The sequence below is a fragment of the Thunnus albacares genome, chromosome 9 (assembly GCF_914725855.1).
Source record: "Thunnus albacares chromosome 9, fThuAlb1.1, whole genome shotgun sequence".
NCBI lineage: Eukaryota > Metazoa > Chordata > Actinopteri > Scombriformes > Scombridae > Thunnus > Thunnus albacares.
In genome coordinates, this window is record NC_058114.1 from 23,810,996 (window position 1) to 23,821,692 (window position 10,697).

Sequence of the window (10,697 nt, forward strand, 5' to 3'; positions counted from 1 at the left end):
GACACTAGACATAGAGTTGGGTGATCACCAAAGTCATTGGATTCATCCTCTGTGCACCATGAAGGTCTCTGCAAAATGTCATAGTAATCCATCTAATAGATGTTAAGATATTTTAGTCCGGACTAAAGTGGTGGACTGAACAAATATGGCTTCATAGGGAGTGGCAAAGGCTATGATTATGATTATGAATGACTCTGCTGTATTTTAAAGTCTTAAAATAACAAGAAGAAAATAAACAAAAAAAACCCAGTGCTTCAAAAACTATTCATAATCATCAGTCATGTGGTTAAAAGTCATCTTTTTGTGACATGCATGAAACATGCATTTGGCTGTTTGAATGAGACTCTCCACAAACATGAGTTGTTGTGATTTAGGGATTACTTCCTGGTTTTATGCCTATATATGATAATGGCCATTTCTGATTCAAGTGAAAGAGCAACAGGACACCCGAGCTGTGGGCGGTGGAGCTGTCACGACAGAACAAACGCTGCCTTGCTTCTGGACAGGGTTAAATTGAAGCCTCGCCTTTGATCATTGGTTATATAGATACAGAGGGTCACTGCAGCCTTCCCTGTGTGACTCACTTTTGCTTAATTCCGCCCATACACAGTAAATATTTAACTACACGTCATTGGTGACATCCTGTTTTCGGTATCCAAATGCTCCTCTTCTCTGAAATGACTGTGGCATCTCACTCGTTTCAACAGTAATGAATGTTGTTCAAGTGCAGGGAAAGTGGCTGGTCGGGGAAGGCCGTTTTCATTTGCATGTTATTATTATTATCATAGAAACCCTAAATGGAGGTTTCCCTGATTGAAACTGTCATGGAACATGTTTTAAATTTAAGGCCTACAGTGAGGGATAGCAGTGTGGTAGAGAGCAATCAGCATAAAGTACAATGAACTCTCTTTTATGGAATTGCTGCTGTTATCGAGAAGCACAAACAGAGAGATGGCAATGAGAAAGAAAAAGCGGGGGAGAAGGGGGCAGGCAAAGCCTGGAAAGTTAGAGGAGGAGGAGTGGGTGGAAAAAAGTGAGTGAAGAGGGAGAGTGGGGAAGAGGGGAGGGAGAGAAAGAGTGAGATAGCAGAGGGAAGGGGGCGGCAGAGCCAGAGGGAGACGGGAATGGATGACGTTGCCAGTGGGGACAGAAGGCTATTTTAAGAATGTGATAGGGAGAAGGCCGCTGCGCACTCCTCTGGGCTGACGTCACAGATGAGATATATCAGTGATATCAGTGATTAGATTACTGCATGTCAACTGCAGAGCAAAGGCCTGCTGTATGTAGATACTTCTGCTGCAAAGAAAACAACTGAAGAAAGTAAAGAAGTGAAAAATAGAAAGAAGAATCGAGAGAGTGTGCTCACTTCTCCTGAGAAAAGGAGTGGGGGGTAAAAGCAGAAGGAGAGATAGAAAAAAAACTAATTAAGCAAGAGTGTGAGTGCACAGACCAAGGGTGGAGAACAGAAGGACAACAGGAGAGATATAAAACAGAGGAGCACCAGCCAAGATTGAATTAGCCTGCAGCCTCAGCTACCCCTAAGCCTAGGATGGAGGAGGATTAGTGGGCAGGGATTCTGGAGTGTGTGTGGGTGTGTGTGGAAGTATTCAACCGTGTGGGAGGAGAGCAGGGCGATTTGGCAAGCTCTGAACTTGCTTGCACCAACAAAGGAAATGCCTGCATCTGGTATTCATCACTGTGTACTGTACACACACACACACACACACACACACACACGCACGCACACACACACACGCACACATTCACTGCTGTTATCTCCTATCTGTTTTCTTTCAGTGCAAAAGTGCTGGGAGTACTGGTGCACATCATGACATGTTGCTCTTAAACTGATTTGGTGTCCCCTATGCACACGCTGACCCCAAAGAGCAAAATTTTACAACTGATACTACTCAGTGAATGAGTAAAGCCATTGCAAAAGTCATATCTTTGTTTTACCAGAAGTAATACGCAAGAAGTCCGTTCTGCAGTGCCAAAACCACCTACCCAGCCACCCACACTTCTTGCCCTCTCTCACTCTCTCTCTCACTTTTCTCCAATCCCTCTCTCTCACTTGTTATGCTCTATTCTATTTTATACACTCCATGCTGACACCTAACCTTTGTCGGACCACCAGTCCCTCTGGCGCTACGCCGTGGGCTGTCAAATAGACAAATAAACAAAGAGATAGACCTAACACCCTCCCAGCTTGGCTGAGTTTCACAGCTATAAAGGTTCTTATCGTGCCCGGCTTGTGTCCTGTGGGTGGATTTCATTAGCTTATTTAGCACATTCAGCCCAGTTCCAGGCTGAGTCCTATTGTGGGCCTTTTAGTGTGAGCAGACCGGCTCTGTAAAAGGCAGCAATTATCAAGTCCACTTTGTGGGGGTGTTGAATTTACACCATTTGGATTAGGCTGTGCAGTAAGTGGTTGACAGGCCTGATTCTGGGGTTTGGCGTACAGTGCAGCACCGCTAGTGTCCTATGAGTCGTATAGCATCACGACACAAGAGACTGTGAACAAGACAAATGGTTCGCAGGACAAGCACAGAATCTGGAGAGCAGTGTGAAGTATCTTGTTACAAATGTGATAGGCTAAGCCATAACAGTACATTGTATTCTCACAGGATCCATGTGGAGGCGCAGATAACAGTGATGTGCTGATGACACATTACTATGCTACTACAATCCAATGGTCTTCATAATAAACACTACTTAAAGGAATAGTTTGACATTTTAGGGAATACACTTATTCACTTTCTTGACAAGAATTAGATGAGCAGATTGATATTGCTCTTATGTTTGGATGCTAAATGTGAGGTTACAGCCAGGACACAGTTAGCTTAGCTTAGCTTAGCTTAACTTGGCATAAATACTGTAAACAGGAAAAAACAGCTAGCCTAGCTCTCTTTACTTTGGATCTCTATTACTTGGAAGATCACTAATTAACACGACAACAAGACTACGGGTAGTCACTGAGCTTGGTCAGTACCCTCCTCTAAAGCTGAGCTCAGTCTACAGGAGTTTTAAAATCCTAATTGATTTTGAAATCGGGTCACACACAAGGAGAAACTTACAAACACTAAATTTGAAAATTACAGTGCATGATGCACTATAGTATTTTATTAAGATTATCGTGCCAGAGGGAGCAATGCACCACCTCAGGTGATCCTACATGATCTCATGTGGAAGCAGATGTAAACAAAATGGAGAATGACGGTGCAACAACTTAATGCTTCGCAGTGAGAAAAAACAAAAGCAGAGGGTTAAATACGTCTGGATGAAAAAATGGTCAGGGAGACAAGGTCAACATGGGTTGTCTGTTCTTTAGCGAGAACTGGAGGTGAGATTTTAACTGTCAGTTTTAATATCTGTCAACAGTAGCTTAGCTAACATTAGCCTAAAGCAGTGTTGACAACTATTTTCAGTGGAAAGTAACTAAAGGAGAAGAGTCTATCTGCAGTCTTGCAGACCTACACGACAAACCCACTTTACCACATGACATGTCCACTTTACTACATAACATCCCGCTGGCTGATGATTGGTCGACTGAATGTGTTGCTGCTCTGTCCCACCCACTGAACAGTCAATCCAGAGAGCCACATTAGCGCTCATTCACTGAGAAATACTGGCAACTCTCTTCAAGGAGAGGAGTTAGGTTCTATCCAAAAGTCGCTAGATATGTTGCTAGCTGCTTTTTTGAGAAAAAGTCATTAAAGAGGTCTGAAAAGTCACAAAATCTAGTAACAAAGTGGTTGAATTGGCAACACTGGCCTCAAGGGCTAGAGTGTTTACCGTTGCTTGGCAACACTGTCAGCTCTCTCTCATTGGCTATTGTGGTCCCACTCGGAAAGTAGTGACGTAATCATCCACATTTCAAATCCTAAATATCAAACGTTTGAAATTATCAGGGCGATCTGTGAGCAGTTCTGGAGATTTAAGATTGGATGGATCTGTAAACCCCTCACATTACTCTGGGCTGAACATCAGTAACGACCAAGGTCCCAGACCAGATTTCTCCTCTGATTGTGGGGAGGGGTGAATTGGGGATAAATTAGCCCAAAACTTCCTGCTGTCTGAGCCTAGCTTAAAATGTCAACTTGTTGTTTTTACACTTTGGAGTTTGTAGGAATTAAACAAACAAGATATAATGTGTTAATTAGTGGGCTTTAATATTTTGTTACTTTTGGACAAAGCCAGGCTAGCTGTTTCCCCCTGCTTCCACTCTTTAATGGATAGATATAAGAGTGGTAACTGTCTTCTCATCTAGCTCTCCACAAGAAAAAATGAAATAAGTGTATTTTCCAAAATCTTGACTTCCTTTAATCAAAGAAACAGATCAGTGAATAACTAATGAAAGTGCAGCTATGCTTAAGTAAAGAGTCAGCCAACACACTTATTACATAATGTGTTCACTATGAGAGGTAATAAAATTTATGGAGTCACGCTGATTAACACACCGTAGTATAAAAACAGCCAAGAAGTGAGAAATGACATTGCGATTACACAAAGAACGTCTCATTAACTATAGCTGCCACTTGGGAATGTGTTGACTAAGGCAAGAGTGACTAAAATGTTCTAAATGTCATATAGAAAAAAACCCAAACAAAACAGTACCCATCACTGAGCACACACACACACAGCCATATGATGAATGTGCTATCTGTGGAGACTGAGTACAGTGAGCTTGATTGTGAAATGTTTGGATTGTGCGCAGCATGCCTTTGGGCGCTGTTCAATCTACAGAAGTTTTCGTGTTTAGTCATCCCTTTCTCAGCAGAGACTGAAAAACATAAGCTTTACAATATGTATCCAAGTTTATGCTGTGATTCATTAGTCAGTCATTTACTCCTACACGTGGAAACTATAAGGTTAAGTTCTGCTTCACAAAAAGTTTTTATGATAAAATTCAAGGGAATGTCGTGACTCACAATAATGGAAACGGGGGTCTGGTTGAAATGTCCCTGGCTTGGATGTTCAGAACTTACTGTAAACTGTGACTATATTATAGTCTGAAATGACACTTTCTTTTTTTGGCCCATGCTGTTGCACATTTTCTCTCTTTCTCAGACTGGGGCTCTGACACTCTCTCTGGCACATTGTCTACTTTAGTGTGTGAAGCCGTAGAGCTCGAGATGTGTCATCAATCATCTGTGCTGTGAGCCGGGAGGACGAGCGAGCAGCACTTCAAACAGGGCTCCTTCCGCAGGTGTGGGATCAGAGGCCCTGCCCACACTGAAAAGCCTTCCCACTCACACCCAGCTCCTCAGCCCTCTGCTCCCTGATGACTCTTTTTCACTACTACACTGTATCTTGGGTCCTTTTGAACTCAATCCCAAAATTTAACCACTTACCCACACCACATTTGACCAGGTTTCTTCAAGCCACGGGTTATGTTTGCAGTAAAATCCCCTGACACTAATTCGTATCTGTAGCAAAACATCAAGGAATATAAAGAAATCTGTATTTACAGAGAGGTAACAGAGAGGTAACAGAGAGGTAACGCCAGATTCAAGGTTACAAAATGTCCTGCTTGAATCTCTATTTTGTTAGACTATTCTTTATCAAATTTATCACATTGCTTTTACATATTGTGCCGCACATGGGCAGATCCTGTCTGTAACTTCACATTTCTTTGTCTGTATGATTGACACGTCATACATGCAATGTGTCATTACATGAATGATAACATCATATTTGTGATGAGCAATACAGGAGGCTCTGTGATTGGTTGGTTGCTTGAACTGAAAACAATGATGTACTGTGACTGGCTTTGTCCTGTTTGTTGATTTAAGACTTGTGATTAAATTGATTAAATGATGATGGCATTGGGACAGCATCATTCGGAAGATCAGCATTGTGAAATAAGAGCAGACTTAAAAGGATATTTTGAAATACAATTTTGAAATTGATTGAAACAACAACAATCATAATGAGCTGCATCTTGAAAATGTATTGGATAATGGATTACGATTTCGTAGTTATGTGTTTGTCTGCATTCAGAAATAATTAATTTAATAGTTAATCTCACACTATATTGTGTATTTCTTTAAAGGGGATCTATTATGCTTTTTGTGGTTTTCTGTTATTTAGATACTGTTATGATGTCAGATATCTATGCCAAACATTGGGCAAAGTTCCAAAACTTGAGGTTAATGTGTAGAAATGCTCCCTGCCGGCTTCAACCTGCTCTGAACGCTTTGCTTGTAACATTTTTTTCCACCTTGACAACAAGCTGAAGTAGGCTCCTCTCACATCCCCATAAACCGCCGTCTGTTCTGTAGCCTTGGTTGCTGAGGTTTTTCCATGTGTTGTTTGTGTGCATCTGATTTTGGCTCGAACATGCACAGATGCATTTGAGAAAGTTTCAATTTTGAGTAAAGAAGGAAAAAAAGTGGAATCCTACTACTATAGTTTGTTGCATGGTTTGTTGATGTTGCCGAGGGGCAGCTTCCTAGAGCTGGCCAATCAAGACAGAGCGAGCTCCTCGGGTAGCCTTAGAGACAGGAGGTAAAACGGCCTGTTTCATACAGAGGCTGAACTAAGGGGCTGCGTAAAGGGTCAGTATGAGTTGAATAAGGAGTTTTTTGTACTGCAAATCATGCGAACATATTCCAGTAGAGCCCCAGATCTACTTAAATGTTTCATAGTTTTAAAATGACTCATCACAATTCAACCTCTCCCACCAATCTGCCTGTACAGACCACTCTAATAGCTGAAAGTCCATGTAATTCAGAGACTTTATCCACTTACAATAACAGGCACTTAAGCTGTAGTCAATACCATTTCAAGGACAACATGTTAATCAAATGAGAGACGTACATTATAACAGTCTGAGCCTCATTTAGTCAAAACCAAGAATAAAGTAAGAAGGGGTAAGAGCGGGTCAGTCCAAATCAATACCAACAATCTGAGAAGAACGAATAAAACATTTCAGATATTTGCATCATTCTTTGAGATTACTCCAGAATTTCAATGGGACAAAAGCCACTTGTATCCAAAGTCCAACACAGGCCTTTCAAACAGCTGTAAGCCAAGACTTATTTACTTATTGTTCTTTTTCTTCATCATCATATGTCAAATACGTGGCATTTCTGGTCAAATAATCTTTTTGGTTATCAAGATAGATAGCCTGAAATGATTTTGTACCTTGCGTCAAACATGTGGAATGTTGACTGAACTTGTGCCTCACACATTTCACCTTTGTCTGTTGTTTATGTTTGTGTGTGTTTGTATGAGTTTATGTGTCCATTTATTTTAGAGCCACCTTCACAACTCATCCTGCGGATCTGTCAGAGAGAGAGAGGAGACACTCCTTGTAGAATCAATTTCAAAAGTATCAATCCACGCCGTTTGTGTCAGTATGCGAGGTATGCAGGCATCCATATGTGTCAGCTTCCTGTGGTAACGCTCTGAATGTATCCTGGCAATGGTTGGCGAGGTGTGTCTGTCCCACTCACAGCCACTCGGGGTGAATCAGGAGGAAACGGTGGCAGAAGAACAAGAGCAGCAGGCTGTGTATGTCGGACATGGTTCATTTTTCTCCTGAGGCAGAGGGCGGCCCACTGGTGACTTTGATGGATAGGAATGCTGCTCACCCACACACACACACACACACACACACACACGCCCACACATGTCCCACACACTCACAGTCTCTCACACAACAGCTCACGCGTTGTTGTTCGCACACGGATGTACACACACACACAATCACACACAGGCTGCTCTGTCCCACCAGATCTGATATCCAATGTGAAATGTTTATGACCCGCCCACACTGCCTTCCTCCCTTGTCAATAAACTCTTCCCAGAAGTATGTGTGATGCATTATCATGTAGATGTCTACATATGGGAGGGTTGCTCTTGCATCCTCCATCACAGGCTTACCCATGTGTATCCTACTGTGCCATGCAGCGTATAGTGAAAAACATTTGGCTTTTAGGCTGCATGATGATAAATTTATGCATTAACACAATTCTTTTACTTAATCACACTGTGATTTGTCACATTAACACAGATAGGCTGAGGGGACACACTGTACCGGCTACTGTAGATTAAAACAAATGACATACTGAAAAGAGGTCTCTACTCGAAATACCAAAAACTATATCCTTTACTGAAGAATGAGAAACTGCAAACTGTCAAAAGACAATGTCAAGATCATGATTACACGTAGCGAGTGTTGCACCGTTGTCACAAAACATATCAAAATGTCAGCTCAACTATAGTACAAGGTCTAATTTGGGCAAACTAGGTCAGAGTGTTCTGTATGACCTGAGCTGTCTATGTCTTCTATTTGTTTATTTATTTATTTATTTCTTCTTAAAGTTACTCCAAGGAACTTTTAACTGCTTATGAAACAGTTTCATGATGCCACTATATGACCTACAGCGAGAAGATTGGCTATTTCTATGTAGTTATTCTAAATGCCTGCCGGGTCTGATTCCCCGCAAAATCAGACAAAATGATTTACGGCACGCCTATGTGCTTCCTATGGACGGCCTATGTTTACATTACAAGAAGCACTGTAGCATGAGGGAGTAGAAGGACGTTACTAGGATGAGGAGGACATTTCTTTTCGTTTGATAACGTTAAAAGTAAAGTTAGACTTGTCGGCTTCTCGACTCATTTTAAAAAAGAGGAGAGAAAAAGAGAGAATGAGCGAGCTGAGAACACGAACGAGAGGGAACGGCGGTGGTTGAGCGAGCTAGAGACTGAATGAAGAGAGCGAGCGGTAGTGTAGCAAGAACAAAGGAGTGAATCTGAGAAAACGTTATTTTCTGATTGTTTCACAGTGGTTATGTTATAAAGCACAAATAAACACACCCACGCCTCCGCACAACCCTGCAGGAAGGTGCTGCATTGCTGGATTTGGTGTGAATGCAGCATTACATGTCACCTCGGTGTATGAACAATACTCAAAGTTTACTTTGCTTCACCGTCATCATATTACAATTATTAATATATTATTATATTATATAGACACAAATAGATACATTACCTCATCCCTATGCATCCTGCAAACAGCTGTGTTTAAAAAAGAAAAATTGTATTAAAAATAAGTAGCTCTTTCTTTTACTTGCTTCCAAAACAAATACCCGTGCAAGCCAAGATCTTACAACACAAGGCGGTGGTCGTCATGGGAAATACGGCCTGCATTCCGGGAAAACACTACTGCTTTTGTCCACAGGGGCTGCTAAAATCACCACAAAATGAGTAATAATAATAATAATAATAACAATGAATATAAATGTTCCTTGTAGTAACTTTAATATTTGTGCCTAAAATACTTCTTCCTGTTGTTCAACTGTATGTTTCACTGTGAAAGCCCCAATAAAAAGAGTTGCAAAACTGCACGTCTTGAGCTGTGTTGACAACCAGACCTGCTGACGCGCCACGCCAAGCCGTCTCATGGCTGAAAGAAGAACTTGACTCTCAAGCGGGTTGGGGTGACAAACATCAATGCACATTAGTTTCCTCTCTGCACCAAAGTCTCATATACACAGACCTCGTAATGCGCTCCTCCCTGCATGACAGGCGTCAAAACAAGCTACGAAGCGAGCAAATTCAAAAGCGTGGCGTTTGACTCAAACAAAGGGTTGTGTTTCATGTAAAAGGAAGGAGTTTCACCAACTCCTTTCACTTTGTTCCACTGAGTCAGCATCTCCCAGAGAGAAAGAAAGAGATGGAGACAGATAAAGAGAAAGAGGGAGCTGTTGGGGCTTGGCAAAGACAGGCACCTTTGTCTGCCTGTGGAGTCTCTGGGAGATAACGCCAATGTTTCTTTTGAACACAAACACACACACACACATATGAACACACACACACACACACAGGCCTGAGGGTGATTCAGTTCTCAGACAGTGTGATAATATGCTGGTGGGGCACAGCGTCCCCTGCACAGTAGGGAGGAGTGTGTCTCTGTAATCAGACAGACATTCTGTGCTGGTCCTGAGGCTGGAGGGAAGGACAGTTCTTGCCTCGTGCATGTTAGTGTTGTCTGAGGCAGAGTCTGTTCTTTTTTTTTTCTTTCTTTGACACATTGCACAACATATCTCTTGTCCTTGAGGTGAACCTCATTGTGATTATTATCACATATCTCAGCTAGATAGACATAATCACTGCGAAGTCATATTACAATAGGCAGTCCGAACAGACAGTATGTCTGCTTTCAAAGGTGAGAAATACATTTACTCAAGTACTGTACTTAAACAGGAATTTGGAGCTACTTTATACTTGTTCTGCACTAACTTTCAGAGGGAAATACTGTGTTTTTATGCCCCTACATTTATTTCACACCTATAGTTACTATTTTTTTTGAGGATTATATGATAAGCTTATCTAAATAAACAGAAATATGATGCATTTTTATAAATTAAATGACTGGGAAGTACTTAAAAGGGTTAAAATCAGTTCCCCCTTTGCCAGCTGCAACTCCAATTTGCTGCTTACATATTAATGCATCATAAATAATAAAACAATATACTTAATAATTCTGCATTATGAGTACTTTTACTTTCAATACTTTAAGTACACATAAATGCCAATACTTTGACAATTTGAATGCATAACTTTTGCTTGTAATGGAGTACATGTTATGACGTGGTATCTCTACTTAAGTGAGGATAAGGATCAGTAAGTAAGGATAAATAAGGATCTGAATACTTCCTCCACCACTGTCTTCATTTGAATAATAC